The sequence below is a fragment of the Sus scrofa genome, chromosome 6 (assembly GCF_000003025.6).
Source record: "Sus scrofa isolate TJ Tabasco breed Duroc chromosome 6, Sscrofa11.1, whole genome shotgun sequence".
Lineage (NCBI taxonomy): Eukaryota > Metazoa > Chordata > Mammalia > Artiodactyla > Suidae > Sus > Sus scrofa.
This window is the reverse complement of record NC_010448.4, coordinates 35,075,201-35,091,659: the sequence shown is the minus strand read 5'-3', so window position 1 is coordinate 35,091,659 and position 16,459 is coordinate 35,075,201. Positions and strand designations below refer to the sequence as shown.

At 53.3% G+C, this 16,459-nt stretch overlaps 1 protein-coding gene and 1 long non-coding RNA gene across 3 annotated transcripts in view; one reads left to right on the top strand and one right to left on the bottom strand.

Annotated features, from left to right (window-relative positions):
• ZNF423 (zinc finger protein 423) overlaps positions 1-16,459 on the bottom strand; it is a 370,410-nt gene that overhangs the window by 208,036 nt on the left and 145,915 nt on the right. The gene's annotated exons all lie outside the window — the stretch shown is intronic.
• LOC110260968 lies at positions 2,943-5,885 on the top strand. The gene is made up of 2 exons (XR_002344614.1): positions 2,943-4,686; positions 5,450-5,885. It is a non-coding gene; the product is annotated as an uncharacterized LOC110260968 (long non-coding RNA).

Below are 16,459 nucleotides of genomic sequence, written 5' to 3'. Positions count from 1 at the left end.
ACTAAGAATTATTAAAGATACCTCACCCCTGTACCCATAGCTTAGCACAGTACCTAAGCACATAGTAAGTGTTTAATAAATATTTCTTGAATAAATAAGCAAAAAATAATCACAGAATCCCTCTGTGAGTTCCGTTATGAAACACAGACTATGATTTATTCATCTTATCTGAGTGCAAGAGAGTTAATGAGTAAGTGAGGGTATTAATGAAAACCAGCGGTAGCTGACATTTATTTAAGTGCTTATTATGTGCCAGGCATCGCTCTGAGTGCTTTATCTGAGTTAAATCACTTGATCTTGATAACAACCCTATGGGCTATATGTACTAGTGTTGGTTCCTTTCTACAGATGAGGAAACTGAGGTCCAGAGATTTAAGCAACTTGCCCAATGTCACAGAGTAAGTAAGACGCAGACCTGGGATTAGAACCAGGCAGTCAGGTTCAAGCCTGCATGGTACATGAGCAAAGTTCAAAGGGATGCTTCCTGATGACCGAGGTGGAGTGCTCCAGGCTTTTTAGCCCATCTAGCACCCAAGCCCACCTTCTGTAGGAGCAGCCCTGTCTTCCTTGAGCAAACATTGCCGCTATGTAATTCAGGTACCCCAGGCCTGGCCAAAGAGCACTGCATCCCTCAGCCACGGAGGCTGGGTCCGGGTTGGGCATGTGACCAATCCGAGCCAAGCAGAGTGAACCCTGAGCTTTTCATACATGGCAGATGAAAGATGTTCCACCTGAGCAAGGAGGATATGAGTGTGGAACCCCATGGGGGCGGGGAGAGTTAACTTGCCCCCTCTTCAGAACAACCTGGCCGAGAAGGAAGCCCACAAGGAGAACAGCAGAGATGAAAGAACATGAGAGGTGAACTCCAAACGCTCCAGCCATCCTGAAGGTTTATTCTCAAACCACTTTAAGCTGCGCCTCCGTTCCTTGTGATCAATGCCATGGTTCAGTTCAACATCCCCATTTTATAAATGAAGGCTCAGAACAAGTCAGTCACTGACCTGGTCAAGGTTACACAGTCAGTGCCAAGGCCAAGGCTACAGCCAAGTCTCACGGGCACCCCTCTGCCAGTGTCCACTGCATCCTCTGTATCTGACACAGGAATCCCCCCCGCCACCGCTGCGTTCATCTCTGCGGACCCCAATGATGCATGTAAGGATAAGGATGCTTAATATTCGATGGCTGCAAGGAAGGAAGGAGGAATGGAAGACAGGAGGGGGTACTAAACTCCTAGGGGTCCAACACTGTTCTTATCCATCCCGGCACCACCACACTCCTGGCAGAGAGCGGATTCTGGTGATTGGAACCACGAGTGCCTGTAACAAAGCATGAGCCTTCCTCCCGCCAAATGGTTACAAAGAGTGTCCCTTGAAAGCTGACTGCGTGGGACATTTTCAATAGCATGTGATTTGTACAACTCCCAACTACACGCATGGTTTTGTACCTGCGGCCACTTCTCAAAGCACTTTCTTGCCCACGTGGTAAAAAACAACCAAGCTCGGCTCCTCTGCAAAATGAGATGGCAAATTGTGCTGCCCAGACACCGAGATGTCCTTTTCTTTCTGTCTCTCTATTCCCTGTGGGCTCCCACAGAGCGAATGCCCTACACCTCCGCCTCCTGCGAAGGGCACTCCGCACAGGACCCAGGCTGGCCTCCGGGGGGGAAGGGAAGGGGGCCCCCTGCCTCATTCTTCCAGGAAGGACTCTGGTGCCTTCTGGCCAGAGTGGGTCCCCCGGAGACAGAGCGAGGGTCAAGGGGACCAGGCAGTCCATTCTTGGTTACTCCTAACAGCCTCTTGAGGTGGTGTGAAGAGGACCTTGGCAAATCCTTGTGAGCATTTCCAAGATACAAAATATGGTCCAGTGTCATGGAACGAGTAAGTCTCCGTGATTAAACAAAAGCTGGTCTTAAAAAAAAAAAAGAAAGAAAGAAAGGTGTTCCCACTGTGACTCAGCGGTCACAAAGCCAACTAGTAGCCATGAGGACGTGGGTTCAATCCCTGGCCTCGCTCAGTGGGTTAAGGATCCAGTGTTGCCATGCGCTATGATATAGGTCACAGATGCAGCTCAGATCCTGCATGGCTGTGGCTGTGGCTGTGGTGTAGGCTGGCGGCTGGAGCTCCGATTCCACCCCTAGCCTGGGAACTACAATGTGCCGCAGGTGTGGCCCTTAAAAAAAAAAAAATGCTGGCCAAATAACACCCAACACCTGCCGACACCCCACACCTCCTGAAGGCAGAGAGTGTGGCCCTCAGAGGCACCTCTGGCTCTCATGCCCCTGTGCCACTGACCCTGTGGCTCAGACACTGGCCTTTTCCCTCCTGGGACCCCTCCACCAGGCAGGTCAGATGAATCATCCCTCAGCAACCCTACAGTTTTGTTTTCTTTGGTCATGAAGCAGAAAGAGTGCTGGCTCTGGAGCCAGATGATCTAGACTAGAATCCGGACCAGACAACTTTAATAAAGTCAACGGCTCTTACTCACTGTGTTGAATCCAAGCTCTTGACATGATTTTTTTTTTTTTTTTTTTTTTTTTTTTTGGCCATGCCTGTGGCATGTGGAAGTTCCAGGGCCAGGAATCAACCCCCCGACCCACAGCAGGGACAATGCTGGATCCTTAATGGCTGGGCCACCAGGGAACTCCCTCAACACGGATTTCAAAGCATCCTCCCAAAACTCCCATGAGGTATTAAGATTCATCCCATTTTACAGATGAGGAAACCGAGGTGTAGAGGTGTTGAGTAATTTTAATTCTTTCTTTTTTTGCTTTTTAGGGCCGTACCCCCGCAGCATATGGAAATTTCCAGGCTGGGGGTGGAATCGGAGCTGCAGCTGCCAGCCACAGCCACAGCCACAGCCATGCGGGATCCGAGCCCCATCTGCCAGCTACGCCACAGCTCACGGTAACACCGGATCCTTAACCCACTGAGCAAGGCCAGGGATCAAACCCGCATCCTCATGGCTACTAGCAGGACTCATTTCCACTGAGCCACGACGGGAACTTCAGTAAATTAACAAGAGTAAATTAACAGAGTTTGCAAGTGATCAAGCTGTGTGATCTAGAGCCAGCCTGTTTATCCTCTGCTTGTCTCCAGACTCATCTGTAAAATGGGACCGAATGACCAACTCTCAGTGTTGCTATGAGAATTCAGAGTGATAGCTGTGCCCCCAAACTGTTCTTCCCCCTCCCTTCCACCCACTTGAAAGACAGAGGTGCCCACATCAGCTCACGCTCCCCCCTTGCCAGGTAGGTAGAAAAGTCCCTGAGATGGAGGTGAAGACATGCTCTGAATTCAGTGACATATGTCCTCATACAAGGGATGTGTTATTATTATTATTATTATTGTTACTGATTTGAAAGGCACTGATTTAAATAATTGAGCCATATTGAGCTCTGGCTCAGAACAAAAAGAGTGAAACACGTCTGCCAGAAAAAGACCCCACACCAAGAGCTCCCCATGGCGCCAGATTCCAAAGCCCTGACTCCATTGGTCACATTCTCAAGGTGTTTTTCCACCTCCAGTGGCGGCTTTGGGAGCAGAAGGCCCAGGCCCGCCTGTCCAGGCTGGCCTCTCCCCTCTGCCCCTTTGAAGTGCCCAGCATGGGGTGAGCTGGAAGGAAACCCTGGGCTGCCGAGGCCCCGACTGTGGCGGCACCTACCCGCCCCCACCCGGCCACCTCCCCCTCATTGTGCAGCCTGACTGGGCCTTTGTTGCCAGGAGCCCGGGGAAGGGGACAGCCAGGGACCTGGGCTCATTATGTGGCTGACCCCAGGCCAGCCCCCTCCCCCCCAGGGTGGAAGGTTAACGTGGCTGCCCGCCACGCAGGCCTGGGCCTCCGGGAGGCCTCCTTCCAGGGACAAAGGACCAGCCCCCTTCCTCCTCTCCAGGCCCCCAAACAGCTGCCGGCCTGCAGAGCCCATTCAGGAGGGGAGCTGAAGGGCCTGGAGGCGTGCAGTCCCAGGCTTTGATGGCTCAGGAGTCACCAGGGGGCCTCCTTTCCAAACCTCCTTCCTCCCACCCTGCTCGGCAAACAAAGCTCAAGGGAGCTGCCCCGGCCGATGCAGGAATGCTGGCAGTCCTGGGGGAGGAGGGCAGCTGGGCCTAAGGTCAGCCCCTCCCCAAATCAGGATAGGGTGGACCTGATGGATCAGAAGCCTCTCGGTCCTGCCCGCCTGGGCCCTTGGGCCCTTCTGTCACCTGACCTTTGCGATAAAGTCCATATCACCTAGCCAGACATGGGATGGGAGCAGGGTAGCTCCCTGAAAGAGGAAAGGCCAGGACACGTGGCAGTAGAGGTGACCAAAGTCCCTCTAGCCTCCAGCATCCCCTGCCAAAGGCAGGGTTCCTTTCCTTACTACTAACTACCTACCCCATAGGATCCTGGTGCCTGTGCCGAGCACCGGGTAGAACCACGCGCTTCCCTTAGATTCCCCTTACTTGGAGGCCTATGCCTTGCACCCCCGGACTGACACGCCACACGCCGTTTTTCTGCACACTGCTTTTCATTTCAAAAGGCCCCAGGGAAGATTTTTGGAGTGTTTTATTTGCTTCAGATCCTACAGCCGACCCGGGGCCTCCCTGGGGGCACGGCGGGACTCGCTCTGGAACCAGAAGCCGGGCCGCCGTCGTGCAGAGGAGTGGGTGCTGTGCGGCGTCATGCATTCACGCGCGTCCCTGCAAGCAGGTGTGTCCTGGCGTGTGCACAACAAAAGGCCAGCTGAACGCCTCACCTACGGAGCAGGCGGGCAGCGTGAGCCGGCGGCCACAGCCTGGTTGGTCCATTGTTGAGAAGGGCTGCCTTTCAAGGAACAAAAAAGGTTGCGGGGCGGCGAGGGGCGGGGGTGGGGGGGGGGCAGCATACGCAGCGCACGCAGGAGAGGCTGGCGGGCGCATCTGTACGCAGCCTGAACTGCTGTCCCATTATCGGCGTGCGGTCTCACCCCCCCCCCCCCCCGCAGCATCGTCCGGGAAGTGCGTGTGTGCAAGTGTGTGTATGTAGGGGGGGTATGTGTCTGTGTGTGTGTGCAGGGCCCGGCCCAACACATTGTCCTGCCCAGCCAGGAGACCAGGAGCCCAGCACTCTTACAAAGACATGGATTTTCCTCCTTCCCTTCCGGAGCAAGATCAGATGAGCTCCTGGAGTGACGCATCCTTAACTTTTCAGTGGGGTTTTCTTTCTCGGACTTGTTTGTTTGTAATATATATTTGAAAACCCGGGCTCTAATTGTGTCGGTTCTCCTCCGCGTCGCCCCGGCTCCCACCCCCCCAAAGCAAGGAGGGCATGTGCTGATTATCTGAGCGAACAGGCTGTTCGCGGGGGCATCCTGGGCTCTGGGAATGCCAGGGGGTTCGAAATTGGGGACGGGGGGGCGGGAATTAATTGCCAAGAAAACACAAGGCTGTGCTGTGACTTTGATTCCATCAATTACCATTATCTTTCTCCGCAGGTCCGCCAACCATCCCCCGGAACCGGCCCTGTGTTTAACTTTCTTTGCCAGTCCTGATACCCCGTCAGATTTCTGGCGGTGCCACGCCGCCCGCCTGGGCTCCTTCTGGGCCCTTATCAGCCTCTCCCAGTCAGCCTGGCCCGGCACAGCTGTTCCAGGCCCTCAGCCCCTCACTTTATCTGCTCGCACAGACCTCAACCTGGCAAGCGGCGGGCCCGGCGCCTGCTCCACATTCCCCAGGAAGCCGGCTGGGAACACAGCCGCCCTGCTCCCAGAATCCTCTGGGAGTTCATTACCAGCCCGGGTACCCCAGCCCCGCAGCCAAGGTGCGGACCGCGCCGCCCAGCCTCGCCGCCGGCATCATTAAAACTCCAACCTTCTGAAGAGAAGAAAGAACAAAACCACAAATTTAGATTAATAAAGCATTTGTTGATTCTACAGCAATTTAGCAGGCCCCTAAGAAACCCACCAGAGACCCGCAGAGCTCCAGTAATTTTCTGTTATATTATCTTTCTTGTAAAATACTTCCCCAGACAGAGTTCCCAAAGGGGCTCAAATATCACTGTGACTAACCAAAATCAATGTGCACTCACCTATTGACATTTTTACATAGTTTTTGGATTTAGTATCCAGCCGAAAACACAATCAACTCCTCTGCCAAGGAACCGACAGGCACTTAGCTAGTCAGCTATTAGTGTTACAAAGGAAAAAATGCAGGCACCCAGGGGAGCAGGGCGAGGAGGCAGTGACGTCAGGGGGTAATTGGGTGTCTGAGAGAAATTGCCAGCGGCTGGCCGGCTCCCCCGGGGCTGCACAAAGCTGAGCTGTAACTCTAATAAAGGAGAGGAAATTCTAGAAAAGGGGGCTTTGCTACAAAGGAGCCCGGGCAGACAAAAATAGCCCCTTGGAAATAAATAAATAAGGGTGGTCAAAGCATATAGATCTAAAAAATAAAATAAATCACTGCACAGAGGAGGTTTTTCTGGCCTCCGTTCCCTGGACATCTGTCTGGAGCTCAAGGATGGACGCCGCCTTGGCCCCCACCCCCGCCCCCAACCTTCCTCTCTGGAACCACATGGATTTTCATGCCAGAAGGAGGTTTGCCATCTCTTTGGGTGAATAGCGTGGGTTTTCTAAAGAACCTAAGTTAACAATCCCCTGTTTCCCGAAGGCGGTGTCTTCCAATGATCACTTTGAGACTCACAAGGAGGTGTTTCTATTGTTCCGGTTTGGGTTGTTTTAGATCTTTGGTTTGGGGGCTATTGGGTTGGGGGAGATGCTGTTACACCGCCACCTTCATTCAGTGAAAATTTTACAGATTCTTGCCACACGGCCCAGGCCTCCCCTGGGGGGGGGGGGGAGTCTGTTTTCTTGGGCCGTGGGTTAAATTTTCTTCCTGTGCCGCTCTCCCACCCCCTGCTCTGGCTCTCAACCCTGAGGTCAGAGGCTGTGGCAGCATCTGAGCCAACTTCACTGGCTCCCCCAAAATGAGGCCAAAGTCACTTGGAGGAGGACAGAAAAATGGCAGCTCCCACCCTGCAGCCCAAGAACCAGGCCCCAGGCGAGGATCCAGCCTCCCTTGGGAGTCTGCAGCCCTCGGAAGGCCCCCAGGAGGGGGGAAGGGGCGGGAGAGGATGGTCTGAGGCCCAGAGGCTGATGGGAAATTCAGGCCTTCCTGGGCAGGCGGGAGAGGGTGGCGGCTTGGGGGAAAAGGTGGCAAGAATGGGATTCCCAGGGTCAGATGCTATTGCATGGATTTGAAAGAAAAAGGAAAAATAGGCCCAGGATTTAAAAAAAAAAAAAAATAATAGAAAAAGAAAAGGAAAAAAAAGCAGAATGCACTCCAACCCAAAGCTACTTGAAAATTGGTCTGAACAAAGGTCTTCGGCTAAAAATGTCAAATCAGCGCCACAGGGCTCCCTGCCCTCTCGTCTCGGAGCCCCTGCTGAAGCCCATGGGGCCTGCTGGGAGGAGAAAAGGCCCCTCCTGGGGTCTGCCCAGGGCTGTAAGCCCACAGCCCCACCCCATCAAGACACCCCAGAAGCCACTAGAGCTTCCTGGCTGGGGGTTGGGGGCGGCTGGGACACAGGGGATCCAATTCCTTCCCTCACCGCCCACCCAGGGTTGGCACGGAGGAGGAAAATCCGGCTGGGGAAAAAAAAAAAAAAAAAAAAAGAGGGATCCTACAACTGACAGCCCTGGGGAGGGAAGCAGAGCTCAGGAACAGGCCAGCCAGAGCGCCCTGGCACCAAATCACAAACCTTGAATCAATGATGCAATTGCTTAATTAATCAGCCCGCTCAGGGTGGGTGCCGAGGATCTATGCGAGTGTCTGACCCAACCAGCTCCTGATGGGCAAACCCCCCTCCTCGGGCCCCCTCTGCTGGACCCACGGGACCACAGATGGTTGAGCACCGTCTGGGAGTCTCACCGAGGGGGGAAATGTGAGTTCCCGGAGTCCCCTGTGTGATCCAGTCACTCTGGCAGAAAGGAGGGGGGGGAGGGAGGAGGAGGGAAGAGGGAGGAGGGAGGGTCTTATCAGCAACTTAGAATTTCTTGGCCTTGGCTGCTGGAAGTTAGCACTCTCAGTGTTATTTTCTTGTCCCAGTCAATGAGACCGTAATAGAAATAGAGAGAGAGCGAGGGACCTCTTTTCAGCAAGCCCGTGCCAGATTTAGAAGGGAAAAAAGGCAGCTTAAATTAACCCTAAGGCTTAACATGTTGAAGTCTTGTAACTTTTAGAAAATAGTACCAAAGGTGATGGTAGAGACTGGACCGAGACACATGCAGAAACTGGGTGTGTGTGTGTGTGTGTGTGTGTGTGTGTGTACGCACATGCGTGATCACGAGCATGCATGCGTGTGCATGTGTGCGTGCGTGTGTTGGGGAACAGGAGGGCACCCCTTCTGTCTTTTCAAGATTTCAGTGACAAAATGCTTGCAAAAAAAGTAGTAGGCAGCCTCAACACTGCCTGTTCTGAGGGCCCCAAGTGGGAGCCAGGGTTTGAAACCAGTTCGCAAGGGGGTTGGACCATCTCCAAGGTTGATTTTCTCATCTTTAATGCACAGAAAAGAGGGGAGGGGAGGGGAGGGGAGCAAGGGGCCCAACCTCTCCAACCGACCCCAAACGGTTAATGATAATGAGACGGAGCGCGACAGGAGTTTAACAGCTCTGAGGAAGAGAGAGAGAGGGGAGAGACCCGGCAGAGGGGCGCGGCAGAGAGGTGTGTTCAATTACCAAAAAGAAAAATAATTTATTTTTAAACAATACCCCTCGACGCTGGGTGTTTAAAGAGACTCTATCCCTGCCCCTCCAATATCAAAGTGCGATTTAAAAATAGAAAAGTCATTTCCCCCTTCCCCATTGCAGATTTTAGTGTCGCGTTCTAGAAGGCAGATTAAATGAAGGAAGCTCAAACACACTCAATTTTGTCCTTTAGCAAATTCTTCTCTTTCACTCTTGCATGAAGAAAAAAAATCTCCCCACAGAGTTTTTCTCTTCTTCCTGGTGTGGATCTGGGCCCCTGCAGTGCCCTGTGTAATTTCCAGTTCCTCAGAATTCAGGTATTAATAAAGACCCCATGGGGACTTCCAACAATATAACCCTACATTTTGAGGCATTATGAAAGGAAACCCCCAGGGGTCTGTGGCTCAAATTTCTGAAATGTAGGCATTGTAAAAGGCACCCCAGGGGATGCCCGCAATAGAAATCTGCTGAATTCAAAGCATTTTGGAAGTCCTGGTGGGAGTCATTACTCCCACTGGAAGCTTTTTACAAAACATGTGTTGCTGACATGTTGACAGATTGCTCAGTGAAGTGTTTAGGTGCATGCACAAGGCGGGCCTTTGGAGACGCTCGGCGCTGCCAGCGAGTCTCCCAACGCTGGAACCGGTACCATCCATATTTCATAACGGGGGAGGCCGCGGCAGCCGCGGACGGGAGGAGTGTTCTCCCAACCAGCAGCCAGCCTCGCACCCCTCCGCCGAGGAGCCACTTCGAGTGGGCCGGCCCCGTCCTCGCCTCTGGAAGCCAGTCTGCGCAGCACAGCTGTGACGGCCCCTTGTCTCCCTGCCAAGGGCTTTACTGAAGGAATCTTGAGGCGACCCCACTGATCACTGCAAGGCGTCGGGCAGACCGAACGGAGGAGGGGGCAGGGTGCGGAGCGGGGGAGCTGGGGGGGGTGGGGGGAGGCTCGCACCTCCAACCCCCCCTCCCCACCCGGCCCCCTCCCTCCAGGAGAGGCTGCGTGGCGGCGGCGGCGGCGGCAGGGAAGGGGGTTTCAACTGGGGCGCGCTGGTCTTGACAGCGTTAAGCTCGGGAAAGTGATCTGTGACTTTAATAAGGCAGAGGGGCTCAAAGGAATTAGCTGCCTAGGTGATGGGGGCCTGAGATGGATGGAGTACTCCTGGCCTGGTGGGCCGAGCCAGAGCCAGGCTGGGGCCCTGGGGACGTGGGCTCACCCACAGCCCCACTCGCTCCAGGGCTCTCCTCTGCAGAAGAGTTTTTCAGCCACCCGAGGAGTGAGTGCCGGGCAGGCCTGCCTGTGCACACGTGTGTACACACACACACACACACACACCATGGCAGGATACTGTGCCATATGCCCGTGTTCATAAAATTTTAAAGATAAAAGCAGATGTACTTTGATGAATGTGGACCTGTGTTGATAGGAACACACATACAACAACACACACCCGCACCCACATTCCGAAAGATCAGGCCTTTTCCTTCTGCCAGGGCCCTGCTTTTGCCTGCAGGACCTCCCCACACACGCACCGGGATGCGGGGCGGCCTGCTTCACCACGCCACAGCCACGGCTGCAGGAACACACAAAGAAATCTCCTCTAGAAATGTCATAGCTTTTAAAAAAAAAATTGACTCTCTTTGAACTGTACTCTCTATTACGTGGTCGGCTTGGGGGTTTTCCTTTATTGAATTTTTTTTTTTTTAAAGCACGTTAAGGAATAAAAATCATTTCTGCTTGGCACAACAGCCTTTAGAATCAGGGGTGCAGAGGGTCACGGGTGACGGCGACCAGGTGTCCAGCCCAGCCCCACATCGTCCCAGGACTTCACCTCCATGCTGGGAATTGACCCACCGGGCTGGCTTGTAGGTCCCACAAACACCTCCACACCCCGGTGGCCCTTCTAGTTTTTTTTTTCCCTCTTTGCAAAAGTAAATTGCATTTCAATGGACAAATGGCTTTTCCGAGAGAAGGGTGCAAGATTCCATTCTCTCAAGGAGCTTCACAGACTTTTGGGGACAAAGGCTCCCAGGAGGTGCCCCATGGGGGGGAGCCTCCACCCCAGGTGTCAGCCCTGGGGGAGGCCAGCTGGAGACGGATAAGGCTAGGCTAACTTAATGCAGTCCTTCCCACCAGCAGCCCTGGTGAGAACTCTTGAAGCTTCTGGAGCCGTCTGGCTCCAAGGCTGCTGCAACTGCAAGGGGCTGCTGGCCAGATTGCATATCTGCGGCTCCTGGGTGCCTGGCCCCGGGCTCAGTGCTACAGGCAAGACAGAAGCGATACTCAGGATCCAGTTGTTGAGTGAAGAAGTGAGCAAAGTAGTGGATGGATGATAAGCCCAGGCTGGGGATGAGGCTGTCAGGGTGGACCCTTCGGTTCAGCCCAAGGCAGCTTCCCCTTTGGAGCTGACTTCAGAGAACCCTCTTCTTTCCTGGAGATGGATAGAGCTGAACCCAAGCTCTAGGGAGCCACGGTCCTGAGGGCAGCCTTTGTTCTGGCACCTGGCTGTGCTGTGCCACAAGGAGGGCCCCATGGGTAGGGGAGGGGTGTGAGGAACTGGGAAGGAGAGAGGAGATCTTTGGTAGAAACTCCTTCCCGGACCTCGCCCTTCTGGACGTGACAACTCCAGGGAAACTCCCACGAAGCGTGCCAGGCCTGTAACTCGCCATCCCTCCCCTGAGTCTCCAAGTCCTGACCCTGGAAGATAGGAATCCACGTTTTCATCTGACCACAGTGACCAGCTTGTCCCAGTTCATCTGAGACTTTCCCAATTTTAGTCCTGAAAATCGTATGTAAAAAAAAAAATAAAAACCCTAACCCTTCATTCCCAGGCAAACCAGCTGGTCACCCAAAACCCACACCCATGCCCCCTAAACTGGGGGCTCCATGAGGATAAAGCTTGGTAAGTAATAGATGTGCAATAAGCATTTGTTTAATCCCTGCATGAATCAATTAAGGCTTTTGTTCTTAGGTTGCAAGAGGCCTGAGGGAGTGGGAAAGTTTGTACCCCATGGCACAGGGCAAAGCTCCACTCCCAGCTAATGGGTCCTCAGACCCACGCCCCAGGAACCTAGGTCTCCTCGGCTGCACTGGAGGCCTTCAAACACGGCTGCCCGAGCGGGGAGGCAGCCTGCAGGGACGGCCCCCCAGGCTGGAGTCCCTCCCGCTCACTACCAAAGGCAGCGCCTTAACCGCCTAGAACCGTCCGGCTCCCTCTGGCCTGGAAGCCGCCTGTGAGCACAGGCAGTGGCGCTACTGATCTCTAGGCAGCCTTCCTACCCACGCACTCCCACCCCCGCCCCTCTAGCCTCTTTGCTGCCTTGAGCCTTGAGCCTTGACTTTTACAGGTCAAACAATAGCTAACTGGGTGATGGAGTCTCCTTTCTTTTCTTTTTTTTTTTTGGTCTTTTTAGGGCTGCACCTGTGGCATATGGAGGTTCCCAGGCTAGGGGTCCAGTCGGAGCTGAAGCTGCTGGCCTACACCACAGCCACAATGCAGGATCCGAGCTGCGTCTGCAACCTACACCACAGCTCACAGCACCCCCGGATCCTTAACCCACTGAGCGAGGCCAGGGATCGAACCTGCGTCCTCATGGATGCTCATCAGATTCATTGACCACTGAGCCACAACAGGGACGCCATGGGGGGAGTCTCCTTTCTGGGAGAGGGTGTGAGGACATGTAAATGGCCTCAAATCGGGCTTAGCTCTGGCTATGTCAGGAGAGAGAGGAGAAGGCAGGAGGACACATTCCTTCAAGGAACACTGCCCAGGAGCCCTGTCGTCAAAGGTCGGGCCCTGGGCAGGCACAGGTCAAAAGATCAAGTTCCCTGCCCTTCCCAAGGAGGGTGTGTGGACAGTTACAGACGGGTGTGTCCAGCCGAGCTCCAGAGGATTCTAATGCACAGCCAGGCACAGCCAGACAACGAAACCCTATAGAGCCGATTAAAGGACAGGGCACGGAAGGACAATATTTAGCGGTCTGATAAACTGTTTAAATGTGTAAGCAAGCAGCAGGGATGAGGGTCAGGTGAGCAGACTGCAGAACAAGAGTCAGGAAGGGTGAGGAGTATTCCAGGTCGTGGCGCATTGGAAACGAATCCAACTAGGAACCTTGAGGTTGCGGGTTCGATCCCTGGCCTCGCTCAGGGGGTTAAGGATTCGGCGTTGCTATGAGCTGTGGTGTGGGTCACAGACGCGGCTTGGATCTGGCGTTGCTGTGGCTGTGGTGTAAGCCAGCAGCTACAGCTCCGGTTCGACTCTTAGCTTGGGAACCTCCATATGCCCAGGGTGCAACCCTCAAAAAAAAAAAAAAAAAAAAAAAAAGAACCAGGAAGAGTGAGAGCCAAAACGATCGCCCTGGCTCTCTGGATGATGACTGCGTTGCATTTTCTTCTTCTGGCTTGTCTTGACTTAATAGACCGTCTACCCCACGTTTGTCTAACAAGCATGAAATAAGAAAACATATTTGGAAAACAAGGGAGTCAGCCAAATGCTCCCGGGAGCCCCAGAGGAGGAGCCGGACGGCGTCTGCTCAGAGGTCAGGGAAGGCTTCCGGGGAGGCTGGAAGGACGGTGCTGGCTTTGCCAAGGAAGCCACCTGGGGAGGGGGGTGGGTATTGTAGGCAGCAAATGCCCTGAGCTGGGACACAACAGACCTCAAGGACAAGGGCAAGGTGGAACGTGGGAAGACAGGCTAGAAAGTAGAGACGGCCTTGACCACAAATGACCACACAAGTAAAGACGTGGATTTTGGTCTCCTGGGCATTGGAGACCAAGCTCTCACCCATGGCCACCCCCCCATCCCCCAACCCCCACCCACCCACCCCCCGCCATCAAACAGGAAGCCACAGTTTGCCTTTGAAGAACTGGGTTCCATCAAATAAGCAGAGCCGTAATCAGACAGGCGGGACGTCCCAAATGGGGTGAAGCCTTTGAGGTCTCATCTCCAAGCCAGTCACTGCCGCAGGGTCTGGACAAGCAAACCGATACTGGAACCAGTCCTGCCCCCTCCAACAAGCACTGCACCTCCGCCTCTTGACGTCTTGTGAGGGGTCCAGCCCTGTCTCTGCTGCCCCAATGTTCCCTGACAGCAGGTGTGATGGGAGGCAGGACCTCACCTCCTGGAGGCGGGCTTCCAAATACAGGATCCAAGTATCAGAAGGAAATGAAAACAAATGACCCTGCCATATTTTTTATCATCCATTCATTAAAAAAAAAATAAAAATAAATAAATAAAAGAAATACAAGAACAAGATAGGAAGAAAAATAGGTCAGTTCAGGGAGATTTACAGTGACTTGGAAATTTAAACATCCCCCGAAGGTCTCTGGACTCCATCTGGCTTCTGAGGGCCAAGGCCTGCCTGATCCAGAAGGGAAGAGGGCGTCCAGACAGGCAGAAGGTACCAGTGACACCATAGCATCTTCAGCCCCACAGCACAGGTGGCCCCAGGCCGATGACTGCCAGCCTCAAAGGAAAACTCATCATCAAAACCCAGAATGACCCACTGATGAATCCGGTCGCCACGTGGCTGTCACAGTGAACTTTTATTTATTAATTTTTAAATCACATTTTTTTAACAATTCTTTATAGGGCTGCACCTGCAGCATACGGAGGTTCCCAGGCTAGGAGTCGAATTGGAGCTACAGCTGCCAGCCTACGCCACAGCCACAACAATGCAGGATCTGAGTTGAATCTGCGACCTACACCACAGCTCACGGCAACATCAGATCCTTAACCCACTGAGAGAGACCAGGGATCGAACCCACATCTTCACGGATACTAGTCGGGTTCTTAACCCACTGAACCACAGCGGGAACTCCCACAGTGATCTTTTCAAAACTAACCTCTAATCCTGTCATGCCTTGGCTCATCCTTTTGAATGGCTTCCCATGAGTCTTAGGATAAAATTGCCACTCCTTGCCATGCCATCCATGGCCCTCTGTGATCTGGCCTCAAAAGACCTCTCAGCCTTCAGGTGCCTTCACCTCACAGCTCACTGGGTACTGACCATCCTGGCCTCCTTGCTGGGCTTCGAACTGGCTGTGTCTCCTCTGCTTCCCCAGGGCCTTTGCACAGACATGCTCTTCTCTCTGCAGCATTATCTCTACAAACCTTCACCCACTTATCTCTTTGCTCACCCCAGATCCAGGGCCAACACTTTCAGAGGCTCTCCATATGGAAAAGAGTGGACTCCATATTGATATAACACAAAAGAGGAAAACCACTGTACTATAAAGTATAGAGAAATCTTGAAAAAAATTTTTATTGGTTCATTTATGTATTTGTTCATCTCCTAATGCTTTTTCAATGCTCTTCTAAATATCCCACATCTCAAAGTCTTGCAGAAAAGCTTTTTTTCTCATGTAGGAGTGGCTCCGCCCTACTGGTACCCTAAGAACTTACTTGAGTGCAAGAGTTCAGATCTCAGCTTCAACATCACCGCCTCCAGGAAGCCCTCCCTGACATTCCACTCTGCCGGCGCCACCACAAAGACAAGATGCACAAGGCCCTCTCGGCACTTTCACAACACCACCCTAGAAGCACTTGCCACAGCTGTGGTCTCCCCACTGTCGGTATGATTCTAGAATTAATGCTGCTCCCTGGCACACTGTCAACTTCACCACGGGAATAACCGCTAAAGCTCAGCAGCGTGCCTCTGCCTTAGCACAATGCCAAGAACATAGCAGGTGCTCAAGAAACAGTTGTTGAAGGAATGAATAGACTAATAATAGACTAATATCTGCATGAATGAACTGGGGGTGACAGCTCACAGTACAAACACAATAGTCAATTAACCGAATGGAGCCATCGCTGAATTCCTGGGATAAGTCAATTCCCCTCATGAATGCAAACAGTTCTTCCAGCAAACTGTAGGCATTTACAAGATGCCTACTAGGTGCCAGACTCTGAGGACACAAGGATGAACAAGACAGGACTTATTTCCCAGCAGCTCGGTGCCCCACCACGCAAAGAATCAAAAACCCAAATGCTCAGCGGTTGTTCCATGAGCAAACAGAACCTCAGAGTGCGGAGGAAAGCTGAGGAAACAAAAAGAACCTCGGCTGGGCCGCGTCACTTCCAGGTCCTGTGTCCCCAAGCGCTCTCTCAAGGTGAGGACAGTGCCCCCTCAGCAGGTGTCCCCTCCCAGTGCGATGGAGGCCCATCTCTTGGGCTTCTTCCCTTGAAGCGGGAGAGACGATTCGAACTTGCATCCCCCTGAGTGTTCACGATGCTGCCTCCTTCAGACAAAACACAATGGTCAAAGCTCTGACTCTGTGCCAGGCACAGTGCCAGCCACTGGGGACATGGAGACCAGGCCATGGTCCCTGCCCATCCACAAGGGCTGGGTCCAGCTCAATGGCTCAATGAGGTACATCACTGCCTGGCCTTCAGGGGCGTTTTTTTGCAAGTGCTCCAAGCATCAGGGAGGTTGCTACTGGCATCTAGTGGGCAAGGCCAGAGGAGCCAAATGTCCTGCAAAGCAAGGGACAGTCCCCCTGAACGCAGACCTATCCTACTCAAAATGCCTCCCCGAAGTTGGAAACCCGGGCACACATCCATCCACTGTAAGCAAACCAATAAGCCCTGCCTTGACGTGCACACAAGTGCTGGAGAGCACGGGGCCCAAAATGCAGAGCAAGATATCCTCTGGTCCCCAGAAATGAGATCTGCCAGATGTGTCCAGCTTTGACCCCTAGAAAGCCCTGGCTTCCATCAAAACCCTCCACGCCCTCTTCTCAGGTCCTGCTTGCCTCCTTGCTGAGCC